The sequence below is a fragment of the Ambystoma mexicanum genome, chromosome 4p (assembly GCF_040938575.1).
Source record: "Ambystoma mexicanum isolate Mex_15411 chromosome 4p, UKY_AmexF1_1, whole genome shotgun sequence".
Classification (NCBI taxonomy): domain Eukaryota; kingdom Metazoa; phylum Chordata; class Amphibia; order Caudata; family Ambystomatidae; genus Ambystoma; species Ambystoma mexicanum.
The window spans coordinates 71242162-71256032 of NC_090927.1; positions in this window are offsets into that span (position 1 = coordinate 71242162).

The window sequence follows — 13871 nt, forward strand, 5'->3', positions numbered from 1 at the left end:
CGGCGTAATTGTAACATAGGATGTTGTGTGCACGAATTATCGGTGGGAGGGTGATCAGGTAGAGATTGAAAAGGAGAGCAGATAGACACGCTCCTTGTGGGACTCCTGTGTCGACTGGTCGGGCTTGGGAGGTAAAGTTGGAGAGTGTCGTTATTTGGTGCCTGCCCTTGAGGAATGAGGCTATCCATTTGAGGGCGGTTCCACGTATTCCTAGGGAGTGGAGGCGATCAAGGAGTATTGAGTGATTGATCGTGTCAAAGGCGGCTGATAGGTCGAGAAGGATTAGTGCGGCGCATCCCGCGGAGTCAGCAGTCATTTTAAGGTCGTCCAAGATAGAGGTTAGGGTGGTTTCAGTTCCGTGATAGGTTCTGAAGCCTGATTGGGCGGGGTCTAGGAGTTTGTTGGCTTCAACAAAGGCGTTAAGTTGAGAGTAGGCGGTTCGATCAATGAGTTTGGCGAGGAACCTGGTGTTTGATATGGGGCGGTAGTTTTTGGGCTCGAGCGGATCGAGCGAGGGTTTTTTAATCAGGGGTTTGACATGCACCAATTTGAATGCGTCTGGAAAGGTACCGGAAGAGAGGGAAGCATTTATGATGGATCTTGCGTGTTCTCCTGCGCAGGTGGAGGCAAAGATTTCTTTAAGGGTAGTGGCTGGGCATGGATCTAATGGAGATCCGGACGGTTTGCGGGCAGATAGGAGTTTGAGAAACTGTTCTGTTGTTAATGGACTGAAAGAGTCGAACGTTGGTTGCGTGGAGGTTGCGGCTGATGGGTTGGGTGGTACGGGCTGAGGATTGTCTAGTGGCTGTAGGAGTGCTAGTTTGGAGGTTAGAGTATTTGTCCTTTCTATAGCTGTGGAGTGGAAGTGGAGGGAGAGTGAGTCACAGAGTGATTGCGATGCGGTCGGGATGGTTGTGTTACAAGCTGGATTGGTGAATTCGGAGATAATTTTGTGGAGTTCTTTACTTGGGTTTTTGCAGTTTAGGATTCGGGAGTTGTAGTGTGCCTTTTTTGTTTTCCGGATTTCGGCTTTGTACCGATACAGGTGTCGGGCCAAGGTGGTCCTGCTCTCATGGGTTTTCTCTTTATGCCATTTGCGTTCTAGGTGTTTGTATAGTCGTTTAGTGGTCTTCAGCTCAGGAGTGAACCATCTGGGGAAAGGGCCACGGCGGGTTGATGGTTTGCAGGAGGGGGTGAGGCGCATCAGAGATGCGCTAAGTCATGAATCAAGGGCCTCAGGGGTGAGAGGGTTGTTGAGAGGGCAGGATGGTGGTGGAGACTGGAGGAGAACTTCGGCTAGGTCTGGAGTGATTATTAGTTTCTTCCAGCATTTGCCTATGTTCGGAGGTTCGGATATGAGTGAGGGGGGGGGTTCGGGTGAGTGGATGGTGAAAGGGAGAATGAAGTGATCAGACCAGATGATAGGGGTGGGTGGCATTAGCTGAATCAGGTTGTTGGAGCTAAAGATGGCATCGAGAGTGTGTCCTTTATAGTGGGTCGGTCCGTTTATGTGGGGTTGGAGGTTAATTGCATCTAATCCGTCAACCAGGGAGTATGTCATAGGGTTGGTGGGGATGTCGAGCCATATGTTGAAGTCTCCAAGAAGGGTGAGGTTGGGATGGTTTAGTTGGAGGGTGGCAATAGAGTCGCAAAGGTTATTTGCGAAGTGTCTATCGTAGCCTGTGGGTCTGTAGATTATTAGGAAGCTATGTGAGAGCGATGGTGAGAGGGATAGTTTAACAAGGAGAGATTTGCAGGCTGGGATGGAGGGTTGGTTATCGATGATTGAGGAGCGGAAGAGAGATTTAAAGACGAATGCTACCCCTCCTCCCCTGGACGGACGGTTCAGTGGGATGAGGGAGTAGTTGGGGGGAAAGGCTTCGTTGGCGATTGGGCCGAAATCGTCAGAGAACCAGGTTTCAGTGATGAAAACTAGGTCTGGTTTGTCAGAGGTGAGGAGGTCAAAGATGGAATGTTTGTTTTTTGCTATTGATCGGGCGTTAAATAGGATGCAGTTCACATCGGCAGTCAGTGATGATCTTGGTGGTGGAGGGGGAGGGTGCAGTGGTGGAGAGTTTGGGGGGAGGGGCTAGGTTGGGTGATGATAGATGGGAATAGTGGGCGAGCAGAGAGATTGGCAGGCTTCGGGAGGGGTTGGGAGGCTGTGTGTGATTGGATGGTCGGGTTTTGGAAGGGGGATTTGAGAGAAGGATGTTGACGGTTAGGAGTTTCAGTTGCAGCTGATGAGAAATCGAGGGAGAGGGGTTTCAGGCGGGGGGAAGCCGCGGGGTAGAGGGGGGATTGCAGGATAGATGGGATTGGTCGAGATAGGGGGGGCGAGGAGTGCTGTGAGATTGAGGGGGACCAAGAACGTTTCCTCTTTAGTTTCCTTGCTGCAACTGGTGTGTGGCAGAGAGTGGGGGGGTCGGAGGGTGAGCGGGAGGCGGCTTCGGTTCTTGCTAGGGCTAGCCGTGCAGTTTTTAGTGATGGGAAGGGGTGAGGTCGAGTGGGGATGGTGGCAGGGGTATAAGGGGAGGGCGGGAGTTGGGCGATTGCAGGGTGGGGTGTGTCAGGTATGATAGAGAGGGGAGCGGGTATGGGTAATGCTGGTGGTGGGTCGGGGGTGGGGTTCAGGGGATGACTGGTCTTGGGGTGGGTGGCTCGCCATCGTGCCCCCCTTGCTTGGTGTTTGGAGAGGGGAAAAGCAGGGAGTTCGAGAGAGGGTGGCGGGGTTTGGGAGAGGCGGGAAGGGACGGAGGACAGATTGGGTGGTCCATGGGTGGTGTTTCTGACTAATTCTGGTGGAGTGGGTGCACTCATGATTGGTGCGAGTTTTGAGATTGGTTTAGGAGGGTTTTCTGATTGTAGTTCTAAGGTCGGTGATGACACGCTTTTAGGTACACTTCAGGGTTCAACTGCTCAAGAAGGTATTAGATTTATTTGATGCTTTCTATCTGGAGTTGTAAACATAGATTATTTTAGTTTATTGGGTTCACTTCTAGCTAGAGTTGTAAACAGAGATTATTTTACTTTATTGGGTACCCTTCTAGGTTCCTCTGTCGCCAGGGAGGATATTCGGACAGCCTCAAGATTCTATTTGCTTAGAAGGGGTATTCAGTTGTTAGTCTCAGAGAGACTTCTTAGAGGGATTATTGGGCACAACTTCTACTTACGCACGTAGGCTAAAGGAGTGTAATACATAATGAATGCAATTCGGAACACTACTAATATTTATCTTTTTTCAGAGAGGTTATTGGGCGCAGCTTCTAATTGTAATTTGGGGAACAATTCTAAATGCCGGTTTCTTAGAGAGTCTATTGGGGGTAACTTCAGAAATACAATTGGGAACACTTCTAAATGCAACTTTCTTACAGAGGCTATTTGGCACAACACCTAAATGCAGTTGGGAAGACTACTAAATGCAATTGGGGATATTTCTAAATGCAGCTTTCTTCAGAGAGGCTATTGGGCGCAACACGTAAATGCAATTGGGAGCACTATTAAATGCAGTTGCGAACACTACTAAAAGGTATTGGGAACTCTTCTAAAATGCAACTTTCCTCAGAGAGGCTATTGGGCGCAACACCTAAATGCAATTGGGAGCACTATTAAATGCAGTTGGGAACACTGCTAAATGGAATTGTGTGCACTTCTAAATGCAACTTTCCTGAGAGAGGCTATTGGGCGCAACTCTTAAATGCAAATTGGAAACAATACTTAATGTAATTGGGGGCACTACTCAAGGCTATTGGGCGAAACTCCTAAATGCAATTGGGAGCACTATTAAATGCAGTTGGGAACACTGCTAAATGGAATTGTGTGCACTTCTAAATGCAACTTTCCTGAGAGAGGCTATTGGGCGCAACTCTTAAATGCAAATTGGAAACAATACTTAATGTAATTGGGGGCACTACTCAAGGCTATTGGGCGAAACTCCTAAATGCAATTGGGAACACTTCTAATTGAGCTTTCTTGCGAGAGGCTATTGGGCACGACTCCTGAGATGCAATTGGGAACACTTCTAAATGCAATTTTCCTCAGATAGGCTATTGGGCACAACACCTAGATGCAATTGGGAATATTATTAAATGTAATTAAGGACACTTCTAGATGCAATTTTCATTAGAGAGGCTAGTGGGCGTAACTTCGGAATGCAATTGGAATCACTTACTAAATTCAATTGGGATTAGGTGAGAGGCTATTCTAAAAGCAATTGGGAACACTTCTAAATGTAACTTTCCTGCGAGAGGCTATTGGGCACAATACCTAAATGCAATTGGGAACACTATTAAGTACAGTTGGGCACACTACTGAATGCACTTGAGGACACTTCTAAATGCAATTTTCCTCAGAGAGGCTATTGGGCACAATACCTAAATGCAATTGGGAACACTATTAAATACGGTTGGGAACACTACTGAATGCACTTGAGAACACTTCTAAATGCAACTTTCCTCAGAGAGGCTATTGGGCACAAATACCTAAATACCTAAATTTACAGTGGGTAAATGGTGCAGAATTTCTACTATTTGCAAGGGCGACGGGGCAAAGGGTTCATAGTGCAGAATTTCTACAACTTTCAAAAACGATGCGATGAATGGTAAATAGTGCAGAAGTTCTACTATTTGCCAGGATGAAGTGTAAATAGTGCCAAATGTGTACTTTTTGCCAGGACGAAAGGTAAATAGTGCAAATGTCTACTACTTGCAAGGACGGTGGGACGAAGGGTAAATACTGCAGCATTTCTACTACTTGCAAGGATGATGGGATGAAGGGTAAGTAGTGCAGTAGTTCTACTATTTACCAGGATGAAGTGTAAATAGTGCAAAATGTATACTATTTGCCAGGAAGAAGGGTAAATGGTGAAGAATTTACACTATGAACAAAGACGCAGGGCCGGAGGCTAAGTAGTGCAAAATTTCTACTAGCGTCTATTCGCAAGGACAGTGGGTAAATGGTGCCGAATTTCTACTATTTGCAAGGACGACGGGGCAAAGGGTTAATAGTGCAGAATTTCTACAACTTTCAAAAACGATGCGATGAATGGTAAATAGTGCAGAAGTTCTACTATTAGCCAGGATGAAGGGCAACTAGTGTAAAATGTGTTCTATTTGCCAGGACGAAGGGTAAATGGCCATTTTTGTAAGTGTACATTACATTGTACACCTATCACCACTGACCCAGTAGTAAGTTGCTTGCAAGCTACAAAATTAAGGGCTGGAATTGACAAACTACTCATAATAGCAAATTTCCATAACAGCCCACAAAAGTCAAAAGACTCTTGTTGTTGGGCATTCCAGATCACCCCTTCACCCGTAAATCCTCTGCTGCTGGAAGGCAGCCAGTAGCACGGTATTCCCAGTTCCTGCTCATGAATGATGAGGGACCAGTTGACATTAGACGCTGCGTACAGGGTAGCATACGCAACATGCCCAAATTCACGTAAAGACGAGCAAGCTTGCGGTGCTACGGTCTGTTTCTTTTATGGGAACTAGACACTACCCTCTTTGTCCTTGTAAATTGTGCAGAGTATGTGCTATTCACAAGGGCAAAGGGCACATAGCATACATTCTGCACAATTTAAACAGACCCTCTTGTCCTTATAAATAGTGAAGAATGTGTGCTATTTATCCTTCGTCTTTTGAATAGACAATACCTATAATAACACAGGTCTCTCTCTCTCTCTTTATGCTAGAACCCTCACAGGGGATGTGAGTCGCCCCTTTGCGATCCAGGCCTGGTTTTCATTTTCACGGTGCGGGTTGTTGCATGGGCAGCTTCCTACATGCCACCAGGCGGGGTTCTGCCTGGGGTGGTGTTTGGCGCGCACAGAGATGCTGTGCTGGAAGCAGCCCAGGTAGATTATTTAAAGGCGTGCAGAAGGTCTGTGCTCCTGTGTGTTTAGCTATAAAGCCCGATCCACGATCTCCTGCTTAACTCGGGATCCAGTGATCCGCTGGGTGTTTAAAGTCACTTCCTCTTTATTCGAGGCCCTGTGCTGAGTTCTATTTGAGTCTGCTTGGGGCGCTGGCACTCTGAATGCTACTTCCCTATGTTACTACTACGACTACTCCTGGCCATATTGCTGACACCAGTTTACTCTAGGGAGATTCCAATTAATAACCACGGTTTAACGAAAAAAATCTTTTTTTAATTTTATTATTTGGTTAGTTGATAAAATCGACTTTTCAAATATAATAACATAAAAGCATTACATATATATAACATTTCTGGAAAATATATAACAACACAATACATTTCATCATAACCAACTCATAATAACAACTCTATATACAATCACTTATAAAAAGAAGAAAAAAAAGAAAAAAGAAAAAAATACATATAAGCTGCTGGTTTGCACTCAGAAGCGCCTGCCAGTGCCTCCATCGAGATGGGCCGGCAGTGCACCCATGGGGCCAGTGGAGCACTGTTTGGGTGGTGGCAGAAGCCGGGTCGTTATGAAGCAGGAGGATTGATAATGGGGGGTGTGTGGGGGCTACCTGTCCGAGGACTGGGTGAGCATCGCTCAGTGACAGGGGACTTGCTGGAATGCACACGTGGGCTGCTCAGGCTTGGGTCCAGGCAGTGCCGGAAATGGCAATATTTTACTGTGGGATCCCACCAAGACAAACCTTTTTGCCTCTCTGAAGATTGACCTCGCCAGGAGAAGCGCATTTCCTATAATGTTGCTGCCAAAGTATAAAGGGCACACATCTTTTAAACCTAAGAAGCTGAATTGCAGATCAGGGAAATTCTAGCGGAGGGGTGAAATGTGGTCTTTTTTACTTTTAATAAGATATGCAGATTCAAGAGGCCTGCAACTCTATAATAATTGAGAATGAATATATACACGAGCTGCCAGTTGAAATAGCCTCGGAGAAGGAGCTGAGGTGTCTGCTACCTGCTTTAGTGCCCTCTACGATCAATGCTTGCGTGTCATTCTCAATTCAGAAAACAACTCAGGACCCACCTCTTCAAGGAGCCTCTCCTCCTCAGCAACTAGACCATCACATTGCCCTCGCTCCACCTGACTCGATAGACACCGCCGCCCCTCTGCTCCCCGCCACCCCGTACAGGCGCACCCACCGTGCCCCTCTGCATCCTACCCCCGCCATGTACCTGGTCTGTCATGACCCCTGTAAAGCGCTCAGTTATGCATCTGTACTGTTGTATACCTCTATAAAGCGCTCTGTTATGCATCTGTACTGTTGTATACCTCTGTAAAGCGCTCTGTTACGCATCTGTACTGTTGTATACCGCTGTAAAGCGCTCCGTTATGCATCTGTACTGTTATATACCTTTGTAAAACGCTCTGGTATGCATCTGTGCTGTTGTATACCTCTGTAAAGCGCTCCGTTATAAATCTGTACTGTTCTATACCTCTGTAAAGAGCTCAGTTATGCATCTGTACTGTTGTATACCTCTATAAAGCGCTCCTTTATGCATATGTACTGTTATATACCTTTGTAAATCGCTCTGGTATGCATATGTACTGTTGATACCTCTGTAAAGCGCTCTGTTACACATCTGTACTGTTGTACACCTCTAAAGCGCTCTGTTACACATCTGTACTGTTGTACACCCCTAAAGCGCTCTGTTATGCATCTGTGTTGTACACCTCTGTAAAGTGTTCCATTGCTTCTCAAAGCTAGGTCCGCGCTCAATATATACCATAATAATAATAAAATCTTGTGCATGCGCTCTCCACCCGGCGCTGCGTCGCGCACTCAGTGCTGTCCTTCTAAGGTCACGGGAGTTGCAGCGAACGTGCCGTAGATCACAACCTACCCCCTTTTGGAAACATTGAGCTCTATCGTGGTGCAGTCCAAACAGATCACAGTCTCTGATCCGACAAGGTATTCTCCTTTCTCCTCCTGATCGCCTCAATGGCCCTCACTATCGTGAATGGGGGCTGTAGAGTCTATTAAGAACACGGAATTGGTTTATTATGCCTTAATCTTCTTTAGCTGCTCATCCAGGAGTAAAGAAAAATACACTGGGTACAATTATTTAAGTAAAGTTAAACAGGCTCGAGCCAGAACGTGAACTGGAGCTGCTTAACGAGCTTGGGGCAATGACCCATGTAACAGCCAGTCGGAGCAAGTTACACCTCATGAAAGGCACTCCGTCTCTTATTTATTTATTTTATTATTACATTTGTATTGCGCGCCTAACCTTCAGGCATCGGAGCGCATTACTTAAGAATATGGTTACATGTTTGAGAGGCTTAAGCAAGTGGTTACAGGACATATTAGCTTACGAGATTGGTCACAGGTTGTACAGGCTTGGGGCTATAGTTACATGTTCTTATATAGTACAGATTGAACAGATAGTTGCATTTTTATACATAGAAGTGTTATGCGGTACCATGGTAAATGGTAGCTAGAAGTGAAGTGGAAGAGTGTAGTCAGCTGAGGTCTCTCCGGTAAGGAGGTTAATGTACTCAAAGGTTCAGGAGATGCGGTTTGGTATCCTGTATAAAGAGCCACGTTTTTTTTTTCGAAAGGATAGTAGCGATGGATCCATCCTTAAATCCACCGGCAAGGAGTTCCAGAAGTTGGCTGCCATGACAGGGAAGCTGGAACCGCCTGCTCTTTGTATTTTATATCTGGGCTTGGTGAGTTGCCCGAGGTACGCTGCTCGGGTGGGTCTGGCAAACTGTTTTTTAGTTATCAGGCTGGACAGGTAGTGAGGGGCAGTGATAGAAAATCCATCTTCCAGCTTGGGACACCACTTTTGTCCGGCGAGCAGGCTCCCTGTCGAGCTCGCCAGCAATTCTACTCCATGTGTGCTGGTAGGCCACTTGTGACAGGAGTGTTGGCCCTTCTGAGTGCAACGTCCAAAAATTTAGCTGTCATCCTGGGCCATCTGGGGGAGTCTCCTGCAATTAGCCGATACCAGTGAGTTTCTTCGTCCAGTGTAGTTTCATCTGATGTAAGTGGTGGCAAGTATTTTTGCCTTTCTGCTTCTAAGGCTGGGCACGACATAAGAAGATGGTAGATCGGTTCAGCTTGAACTGTATCTGTGTATATGATAGACATTTGTGCGTGAGTACATTAAATTTAAGTCGGTCTCTCACTGGTAGCCAGTGAATGTTTCTTCTGAAGGTGATAATGTGTTCTGACATGGGGATATTGAGAGCTGCTCTGATTGCATTGCTCTGCACAATTTGGAGTTTCTTAATGTTTTTCGATGAGGAGCCTGCAAAGATGGCATTACAATAATCAATCCTTGAGAGGATAAGTGCTCTTGCCAAGGTGATACGGTTCTCTTCAGTGAGATATGGTCTACAGGCTGTGATAAGTTTAGCAGTGTATGAAGATGCCGAGGTGATGGCATTGTCTTGCCGAGAGATGGTGAGTGAGGAGTCAAGATAGACTCCTAGAGTCTTGACTTCTTTAGCGGTCATTATACGGTTTCCATCTATGTCAAAGGATTGGTAGGACGGAGAGCGATTCCTGAGTTTTGCTTGGCTGCCCAAGATAAGGATCTCTGTTTTATCATTATTAAGACATAACTTGTTCTGAGTCATACAGGCTTGAATAGTATTGTAGATAGCATTTAGTGCTTTAGCCTCTGTATTGTAGTCCCCCGTGATATGAATTAGTATTTGTGTATCGTCAGCATAGTTTGTATATGTGTCACCGAGACTCTCTACTTTATCAAAGAAAGGTTTAGTGAATGCGTTATACATGGTTGGTGATACGCATGATCCCTGGGGTACTCCACAGGTGACTGGGGCGGGGCTAACTGCTGCCGATGATGAGAAGACTCTCATCCTTTGGTTAGATAGGAATGATTTAATCCATGCTATTGCATTGTGGGAGAAGTGGGCATCGCTGGCTAAGTGATGGCATAGGATGTTATGGTTCACAAGATCAAATGCCGCTGAGAGGTCCAGGAGGAGGAGGATGGCTAGGTCACCTCTGTCTCTGATCTGATCCATTTGGGATTTCAGGTCTACCAAGGCTGTTTCTGTGCCATGGCCTGGGCAGAGCCTGACTGTCAGAGGCCCAGCAAGTGATGTGTTTCTAGATATTGTTGAATTTGAACAAAAACGACCCTATCAAGAATTTTTAGCAGGAAGGATACTGTTGTGATGGGTCGGTAATTAGTTGGTACATTAGGGTTTAAGGTTGATTTTTTTAGTAGCAGCAATACCCAAGCTTCCTTGAGGTTGTCCGGTACTTTATTGGTGGTGAAAGAATTGTTTATAAGTGAGGTGATGAAAGGTGCCAGGTTGTCAGTGCAATCTTTGATTAGGGTCGCTGGACAGATATCACCTTGACAGCGTGATGGTTTCAGCCTTTTATAATTTTGGTAGTTTCCTCTATCGTAATGGTGTAGAACTCGAACTTTGGGAAAGGTTTGGGGGACCTATGATCGATTATAGGCTGTTGAGTTGTGTTGAGTTTCAACTTTTTATTGTTAATTTTAAGTTGGAGTGACGTAATTTTGTCCATGAGGGCCTTTTGTATGTTTTCACACAAAACTTGGTCTTTGATCCAGAGGTCTGGGGTTGGAGAAGGTGCTTCTAATTCTTTTAGAACTGAGAAAAGCTCTTTAGCTTTCTCTCTTCCTCCTTAGCACCTGGAAACCAATGCAGCATTTTCCACGAAGAGATAGGTCAGGAAAGCGAGTAGATGGGTTGTTCAACCCATTAATTCTGTATGAGTTTCGTAACTCCACAAATTGTGCAAAGTTAGACATAAAAATGTAAAACTCACATTTCCCAAATTATTGATGCCTAAAAATACTATATAGTTCATAATCGGGTTACACACAGCCAAACGATTGAAATCAAAATCAAATGACACTAGCTGGAAAAAACCTTTGGAGAAACCTACAAAGAGCTAAAATCACAGAAACATTGTCACCTAACACCATCCTGACCCGGTGCCTCTCCCCAATCCACAAAAGGGGTGTAGACAAGGCCAGCAAAATATTTGTATCTTAATTCAACCGTTGTGGAACAAAATGTAACAAGACGCTTTTTTTTTTTTTTTATTTGCATTTAGTTCATTTACAAGAATAATTTCGAGTAGAACCTTTGCAAAAGAACAAGTTAAAATCCATGTATAAAGAAAAGAAAATTTAAACATTTGAAATTACATTATTTTACATTAGCACACAATACTTTAAAATGCTTTAAAATACAATTTAAAATACTAGTGAAAGAAAAGATATACCAATCAGTTTACCAACTCAGCATTTCATTCTCCAGTCAAAATAAGTTCTTTTTCTATATGCTTACAAAAGCTTACTAATTCATAGATTAAACGGTTGTGAGTTCCTTGCATCATGCGAGACCATAAAAACTCAAGGCAATCTTCAAACCCTATATCAACAAATTTCATAAATCTTGCTGTACGTATTTTGTTAAAATGGGGACAATAGAGTATGAGAAGCTTCATTGTTTCATATGGTTCGTTACACTCATCAAATCGACATCCCACAGCAAATGTGGCGGCATTTGTTCGCCAATTCTTTATTCTATCTCTAGTATGGTAAAGATTAAATCTAAATCGAATATATGCCTTCCTGGTAATTTCACAGGGGAATAAAGTGATATGTGCATAGCGAGGGATGCGCTGTTTAACAAAGGCACCATATTCTTCATAAGATTTATAAGTCATAATCCGATCAATAGTTACGCACCAGTCTAAATCAAAAAGGTTTTTTTTTGCATAGCACGGGCGAAGGTGGATATCATTCACTGTAATATTCACTTCACTTAAAAGTTGTTGCATTTTCAGTTGATAATTATAAAAGGAAGGAGGACAGTGGGTACCCAGCATCTTATGCAAATCCGCATATAGCGAATTATTCGGTGGATAATTCATTTTTGCAAAATGAGATAACTGTCTCCATTTCCATCTAGACGATAGTGCCACCAATCCCAATTCATGGCGTATGATGGCATTTGGAATGGACATAGGCAAGAACATTGCTGCTTTTAAAAGTGAGCCTTGTACACAATCCAACATATTAGACATATCACACAAACATATATCTAGTGCATAAAGAATGATACTCTCAGTCTTCAAGGACATAAATTCAATTAACGGAGTTAATGAGAATTTGCAGAACCGGGTATAGATCCTTTTCATTTGCGAAAGGAGTGTCCTGGTTTTGCATTTGATTATGTCTGTCCATACCTTGATAGAATTCTGATCAGAGAGATGATACCCCAAATAAATGGCGTGTTAATACAAGATATCTGCGTATCCATAATATGCCATCTAAAACTGCCCTTTTTCTGCTTCACTCCAAATTTCATAATGGCAGTCTTTGCCGGGTTGGGAGTCAAATTGTGGTCCTTTGCAAATTCCTCAAAAAGTATTAATTTCGTTTGTAAGCCTACAGGAGTAGGGTCAAACAAAATAATATCATCTGCAAAGGCAATCCATTGTAAGGATATACTCCCAACCTTCACAAAGAACAGGTTCATCTTTTCCCAGGTTTTATCCAGATCCGCCATATATAGATTAAACAGGGTTGCTGCAAGGTTGCAGCCCTGTTTCAGGCCCAGTGCTGTTCCTATTGGTGCTGTGGTGCCCCCGTCCTGTGATATTTTTATTCTATAAGATGTGTTGGTATGCAATTTCATGATCCAATACATTAAATCTTTTGGAATTCCGAAAGCCAACATTTTCATCCACAATAAGTTGCGGACAACATTATCAAAGGCTGCACTCATGTCAATCATTGCGATATATACCGGATTGGAGTTCTTATTCTTGGCTCCAGCAATGACATGCGCAAGGATAGTTGCATTTAAAGTGGTACTCATATTCTTTCTAAAACCCGTTTGAAATTTAGAATAAAGACCCTTGGACTCAATAATCTTCTCCAGATCGTGAAGAAGTAGAATCGCAAAGATTTTAGCCTCGGTATCGATTAGAGAAATCGGGCGATAATTTTCAGGACAGGAAGGGTCACCCCTCTTAAATATCGGGACTATGTTTGCAGTTAACCAAGATGGTGGGAATTCCCCAGAATTGAAGATGGTTTCGAATTTGGTATTTATAATTTCTGCCCACATGACAGGGTCCGCTTTTTAGAGACAAGGGGGGAGCCCGTCTGGTCCTGCAGCCTTAGAATACAACAGCCTCGAGATTGCCCAAATTATGTCTCTAATGCTCCAATTAAACCGAGGGATCGTGGTAGAGTCTAGCATTATACCAGGAAGAAATTGGAACTTATAAGGTAGTTGAAATTTTGCAGTTATATACGTCTGCCATGTCTGATCAGAAATACAATTTGGCATAGATAACACGGCATTTTTTGGGTCAGCTTTCAGAGTACGCCATATAACTCGAGTGTCATGTGACGTGATGGCACGAATTAAAGTACAGTTATCTTCATTGTGTCTCAAGATCCGGGCGAATCTTAAGTTTTGTTTGTACTGTGAGATGATTTGATTCCGCCTTTCTCTGAGTCTTTCAGTGCCTAAAACATTATATTTTAATTGTCTTAGTGCTTTGTTTTTTTCCCTTTTCAACAGTTTACATTTCTGATCGTAAATGTGTGTGTGTTTCGCACTACTGCGGTTTTTACAAAATTTGAGCAAAACGGTGTCAACTATTTCGGAGTAATCCCTATCAGATAGTTTTATTCTTAAATTGGTACCATATTGATCAACTCGCATTGTTTCTCGAGATATGTGTTTAACAATCTGATCGCACAAACTATTGTTCCACCTAATTGAGTGCTGAGGGCGATCAACTTCTACTGCTGTTAGTGAACTATTTGCCCCTAACAATTGACATTTTAATGTTTCGATTTCAGAGCTATCCTTCCATCATCGACCGATTCTCTCTTCTCTCAGAACCCCCAATCTAGGAACAAGCACACTTATTTGGGCAATT